Here is a 7500-nt window from a genome sequence, read left to right as displayed (position 1 = left end):
TTTGGGGACAAAGGCACAAACACAGGTGTAGATTGGACAAATTGCTTTCATAAATTGAGACAGTTGCTGATGTAACAGGGTTTGTTGTAACATATCCTTTTTGAGGAATATGAAGTCAGTAATACCAATAGATCTTAGTATTTATTGACTGCATTCCCCAGAGTCCCCAACTGATTTTCCAACGACATTAACTGTGTGGGGAACAGACAAAACATAATAGGCAAACATGTGGCTAGTCTGTGGACAGCATGCCAGTGGAGAGATATGTCAGAGACATATCACTGTCAGACATGAAGTAACTCAGTAAATGCATGTCCACACAAACCCTGTCAATCTATCAACCCACCATGTGTATAACAGCACTGATGACATAGAATCTGTTCACAATTCTGGAGATTTGTCCCCCATGTTGTTGGGCTGTCTTCAAATTTCCTGTTCTTTGAAGTATTCCCACCTACAGTCTGTGAATCTGTAGTCCTCCACCTTTGTAATATACCTCACACAGGTCTGTAATGCCCTCTCAAAGGCAACACATGGAGGTTTCCATAGTCCTAATACCCTTTCTGGTTGCATCCTACATGAACATAAGCATGGCTTTTCAGATGCATTCTGCAGTGTAGTCTACCACAGTCTGAGCACTGGTGTCATCCCATCTGCATAGAGGACAGACATAGAAAGTAGATAGCAAACAGGTTATGCATTAGGATGAATGTTCTGAAGGATAGAAGTCTGAAACTGAAATGTATGCCATTACTACATGACAGCAGTCCTCAATGACATGGCAAAAAACACAGTACTCTACAGTTAATATAATAATATCATATTAATATCCAGTAGGAGATACATCAAAACATATAGCTCAAACCTCAAGAACAAGATAGTGTAGTACTCAGAGTCCCAGTTTTGCATGCAGGTGTACATGGTTTGAGTACAGAATTTTACATGGAAAAGCAGTGTTAAAAGTACTAATTCAATAATACAATATGTGTTAAATAATTTTTGTCAACCAGTGTACTGTAGCTGGTGCAACATGCAAGTGTGAGTGCATATAACATGTGATACTACCCATGCATACATAAGTGTCCCATACAATATAGTCACACTCATTGCTACTGTAATGACAGCACATAGAAGCATGTTATATAAGGGAAATCAAATACACTTACTAAATGATGTCATTACTCTGCTATTTTATAAAACTGGAATGTGAGCAATGGTTACCAGGGCTGAGCTACGCTTAGCAGGTTTAAGCATTGCTCAAATGTGAATGCAGTTAGCTCAGCTAAGTGAATTTGCACACTGGTAAGCATCGTTAAGCAAAGCCTAAATGAGTTAAGTGCCTATTGGTTTAACTGCATGTTAGCACCGCTTACATGTAAGCACCTGTAACTTGTAAGGGTATCTGTAACCTGTAAAACCCGCTTCCACCAAGGTGGAGTAATCCCCTTTGGTGGACAGCAGAAATACACAAACCACATAATATGTTGCTATATTGGCTGTACAGGGCCACATAAGTGTGGGCAACAACTTGGAAGCATGTCCACCTCTATCTGAACAAGCATGGAAGGTCACGGGTGACTTGCTGTAAGGCTAACTATGACCACAAATCAGACATGTCCACACTGCCAAGGCCAGTCACAAGGGTGTCTCCTCATATGTTATCAGTCTCAGAGACAACACAATTCACCCTATACTGATGGTAAGTCACACCTCATACACACATGCCATGACTATAGGCAACCTGCATCAGACAGGTTAGGTGTGAATATCACCCCCCCCTGTCCGCCCATCCATATAGGGAGATATGCACATCAACTGCACCCCTCCCCTCATCGATGGTGAGCAGATACGTATTGCCTACTGAAAGGCTACAACATCAAGTCTCCATGGGGCCTGATAACATCCGTGTATGTATCCTACATGAACTCAGGCATGTGCTCACAGTTTCATCACACACTGTAGTCAAACACAACCTCAGCAACATTTACACCCCATCCACATGGAAGATGGCCACTGTCATCCCTCTACACAGAAATGAATAGGGAATAGAGGATTATGCAATTAACTGTCCATCACTGGAGGAATATGATACATCACAGCCAGGAGTGCAATGCCAGCTAATATTGTGCTGATAGTTTATGGGGGTATGGTGTAGTTGTGAGTGTTGGCAACAGATATCCACTTTTGGTGTGCAATTTCTGTCCATACTGTTGACAACTACATGATGTGTTATGATGTGTTTCACTGTTTATGTCTTCCAGGTGGGATGCAGCACCCAAGAAACCCACCCTACTCAATGGCTGAAACAGCTGAAATCAGGGAAACCATTGTCCAGAACTAGGCTGTAATGTTTGGCTGTGAGCAGGAACATCTGTGGGAGTGGACAGCCCTATGGAATGACCTAGTCCACAGGGTAAATTATGTCGGCCTGCAGACAAGAACCTATGAGCAAGTCTGGCATCCTGCAACTGACCTCATATGTAATGCCTGGCAAAGGGCTGTTGCCATAGCCATAGAAACCTCAGCCACAGATGGGGGCCCATCCATGCAGGCCCCACTGACACCCAGTGAGGTGCTCCTTGCCAACCTTGGGGCACCCACCACAAGCAGACAACAGCATGCCGAATCCAGCATTGTGGATGTGGGTGCCCCCCCACACAATGGATTAGGAGCATGCAAGTAAGGCCCTAGTGCACATAACTAGAGTACTATAGCATACATATTTGTATCTGTAGAGTATCTACATGCATATGTCAGATAAGATAGTAGTTGTGGACGGGGTTTGGTAATGCACGTAAGTGCACATCTATGGTGCTGGTCAGCATATTTAATAGTATTGGGCATTGTACTGTTAATGTGCACAAATGCTGTTTCCCCCTTGTACCAAGGCCACATGATTCTGCTGACAGTACCTCTCTCCCACACCTATTTAGCTACCTCTGGTCTACAAGTGGGACAGCAGCCTGTAGCTGGTGAATATATAATTGTTTTCTTGTGCTTTGCCAATACACACCTAGCCATATTGCTTGATGTCCATGTTCACTTGTGGTGGTGTTAACTGTAGTGCATCACAGTGGTCACCACGGGGGCCTATCCGAAGGTAATGTACCATTCCTGCAGCATACCTCACAACCTTTCAGTGCAAGACATCTGGACAGATTGGCTACGGTAGGGACATGTATAAAACATTAATCCTATACACTGGATACCATAGTGTACACACCCCTGTCAAGATGCCAAGTGTTTCTGATATATACAATGAGAGACCACAATATCACATTCCACACCTTTTCCAACCTGTAATGTGACCATAACATTGACAATTAACTTGTAAAACCGAACAACATGTTAGGCCACCAAATATGGAGTATATAAACCTTACAATACGCTGGATGCATATGTGTGCATACCCTCCAAATAATGCATTGTAGGAGCAGCTTGTGATCTACTGACAGCATTCACTCTGCTTGGCTACATGCCTGCCATCAAGTACAGTGACTCAATGTAACAACGAATAACGGTCCACTGTCGGAGCGGTGTATTCATGACATTTGCTCAGTTGCCTGTACCAGAAGCAGCCATGGCTTGCACATATCTTACAAAGCATCATAGGGATCTCATATTTGAAAGGTATCAGTCAGGAGCAGGGTACAACAAAATTACCACAGCATTGCATATACCATGGAACACAGTGGAGACAGTCGTCAAAAGGTAGATTAAATATGGGACAACAGTGCTGTTGAAAAGAAACCAATGTCCTTCCAAAACTAGATTAAATATGGGACAACAGTGCTGTTGAAAAGAAACCAATGTCCTTCCAAAACAGATGAAAAGACATGTTAAGAACTGGTCAGGGAGGCTGCCAGGAGACATGCAGCATGCAGCAACACTGAGGGACTTTCAGGACTCTCTGGCAAGTACTGGTTGTGTAGTACATGTGGCAACACTCACCTGGATTCTGCATAAGTCTGGTCTATGGGGTAGGGTCAGTAGATAGAAGCATTTACCCACATCAAACACCATGCAGGGCTGTGTACAAGTAGCAAAACATGACTTCAAGTCTCCCAAAGGCATGTGTTGAAATGTGTAATGGTGTAATGAGACCAAGGTTCAAACTTACAGCCAATATTCCTAAAGCTACATGTGGTGCACAAGCAACACCTCACTTCACCTGAAGACCACCATCCACATGTTCAAGCTCACTGGTGGCAGTGCCCTGCTTTGGGGTTGCTGTTCATTAGCTGGAACTAGGCCTGTAGGCATGGTGGAGGGAATTATGAACAGTTCAAATAACACTCATGTATGGGCCAAAGCTATTAAGCATCTGCAAGATGACTGAGGGTGGAGAGGGGTTTCAGCTTCCAACATGAAAATGACCTGAAGCATACATCCAAAGCTACCTAAGAATGGCTACTCCTGAATGCAATCAAGGGTATGCATTGGGCAAGACAAAGACCAGACTTAACACCAATTGTAAATCCCCAGTGTGACCTCCAACATCTGTGCACATGAGCTGCCCTTGTCAGCTGACAAAGTTGGGGGACCTTTGCAGGGAAGACTGTCCAAATAACGTCAATTCAAGATGTGCCATGCTGATACTTCACCTACCAGGAAGAGTGAATGCTGTAGTTTACTTAACAGGTGTTTCAAAAAAGCATTGGTTTATGGGTGTTCACACTTATGCAACCACCATGTCATACACATCTCAGTCAGTATATTTCACAACTAACACATTTGTTTGTTTCTCAATTGGATTGCACAGGTCATATATCACATTTAAGGTGGGTAATGTTTTTGAATGCAGTATTGTGGTCTAATTTTATATGATACAAGGGTCTGCCATGCTAACAGGGGTGTGTACACTTATCATATCCATGTTAAGCTTAGAAGGTTGTTAGTGTAACAGGATATGTTTGAACATATATTTATTGCTGGTGATGATGTCTGTAAATCAAATGTATGTCATTAATTAGTTACCTAGGTCCTCATATGATCCCAGTTATGTGCCAGACAAATGCATACAGGCTGTGAGGAACAGAGAAAAACATATGTACCAGACAGCTACACATTCTTAAATGATTTGTGCAGTTGTGAGATATGGTCTACAGTAGTTGCCACTGTGCTATACAGGTGAACAGTAATAATGTGTACATGGGTGCAGTGTGTGCTAGGGGAATGGACATCATCTATTAACAGTACTCATGCATCCCAGTTAATAACAAAGATTAAGAATGACTGCAATGCATGATGATGAGGGCTGTGTCTCATGTATGTCACCTTTTGGGTAATGTTAGGTCTGTGTAATAGCTTTGTGCCACCTCACTTGTAAGTGTCTGTGTGCATGTCTGTGTGTGTGCCTGTGTGTGTGGCAGTCAACCATAATGCACAGGTATTAATTTACATTTATCGCCTTCCCCTCACAGGTGGCAATGGGGGTCGGGGTCCCACCCACTTGGGAACTGATGTCAGTGTCTCCACAGACTTTGACAATGATGGTAGCCATAGTGAGGCACAGGCAGGGTTGTCAGGGGCTGAATATGTGCCATTGGTTGGCATCCCACTGTTGTCCACCCCATCCCCACACACAGTCACAATGCCCACACACACCCCATCACCAGTGGCCATAGATAATGGACAGTTGACAGGTGGTGGCATGGGACAGGCAAGTGTGGTGACTATGGCAAGTGTGTCTGTAGACACCAGCCATAGCCAGATAACAGGTGAGGTCCCACACAGGCGGACGGGCAAGAGTGCTCAAAGGGAGACTGCTGTCTGTGATGCCCCTGTCACAAGTGCCACAGCAAGTGTCACCAGATGTATGTTTCAGATTTTCATGGAGGCATAGGCTCATAGTGAATGTAACAGCAGACAGCTTCTCAGGGTCGTGAATGCCACTCTTCCTGCTATGAGTGACAACCTCCATGATCGTGCTGATGCTCACCGTTATTATGCTGAGGTCATGGATGGACATTTGGGTGAGATGGTGGGAATCCTCGACTGTGGAATGTCAATCCTTGAACGTGGAATGTCTGTGACAGAGCATGTTGTGGGAGTTGTCCAGCGGCCATGTAGACATAGGACAGCAGCACAAACAGCTGAGGGTCCACGTGGTTTTCACTCCCATAGATGCAGTACCAGCAGCATGACTGCAGGTGGGGTCACTGTCTATGCCACAACACAGCAGGCCATGGGCATGTGGCACTGACCATTCCCAACAGGGATGCCAATCCAGCAGACAGCAGTCACCATTGGGGAGTAGTACTGCATCTGGCCTTGTGCCTGGTCATGCCAGTGGGTCCCCTGGCAGGCCCAGTTCCCATGTCCATGGCTGGAGATGATGAACTGCACACCCTGCCATGTACGGTCCACAGCTGTCCAACATACTCCTGTGTAGGGAAGCCACATGGCATGACTGTGTGCATCCATACACACACACACACACACACACACACACACATCACCAGCACAGCCAGGTCATCTCCAGACTTAGACACACCACCTCTGCATGGCCCATTTAATGAACAACCCCCAAACACACACACATGATGTCAACAAAATGGCTCAGCCTAGGTCTCTGGGAAACTCACACCACACCCTGTGCATATAAGTCCAACTGTATAAGTCCAACTTAACTGTATATCAATTACCAAACTCCTCCCCCACCCCCAATAATTGGGACATACTTATCTCACAACTTCAACTTCACCCTAAAAAGGTCATCACCACAATTGTGATCTATATTCCACCGGGTAACACATCTGCCAGCCTTGAAGACTTCTTATCCTGGTGTTCTTCCACATACTCACAAGAAAGCGTTATTCTAGGGAATTTCAACCTAGATTGCTTCACCTGCATATCAGAACCACCAGGTAATCTAATAAATCTCCATGGCTACCAGCAGCTAGTCCAAATTCCAAATAGATGTGATAAAAAATCTAAAAGGGAATCCATTCTTAACTGAGTCCTAACTAACAAACTCACATTGTACCCCCACGCAGGCAGTCTCCCAGACACCTTAAGTGACCACAACATAATATACTTTATAAGTAATAGAACAAGCATATGCAAAACCACTAACTATATATCCACTAGAAACACAAAGAAATTCTCTCCTGACGTCCTCAATACTTTACTCTGCAACTGTGACTGGACCTCCCCCCCTAAAAACCCTCCCACTTGACCAAGCTGTAGAATATTTCAACAAAACATTTCTACAACACCTAATCACTGTCTCTCCATTACGCAAAATCAAGGTTTGAACCTCTACAAACCCCTGGCTCAGTAAAGAAACCAAACAAATCCTCAAGTCCAGAGACACTGCCTGGCTTTACTATCAAAAAACAAAGAAACACAAAGCCTAACTACCAAGAACTGTGCAACCGTGCAACAAAATGCATTAGGCTGGACAAAAAATCCTATTACATGACATTACAAACTAAATACCAATACAACCCCCCAAACATTTTGGAAAAATGTAAACCAGCTACTAAAATCCACCCA

Source organism: Protopterus annectens, chromosome 4.part1, assembly GCF_019279795.1.
Source record: "Protopterus annectens isolate FY-2018-M chromosome 4.part1, PAN1.0, whole genome shotgun sequence".
NCBI lineage: Eukaryota > Metazoa > Chordata > Ceratodontiformes > Protopteridae > Protopterus > Protopterus annectens.
The sequence above is the reverse complement of the archived record's forward strand: the minus strand, read 5'-3'. Positions refer to the sequence as shown.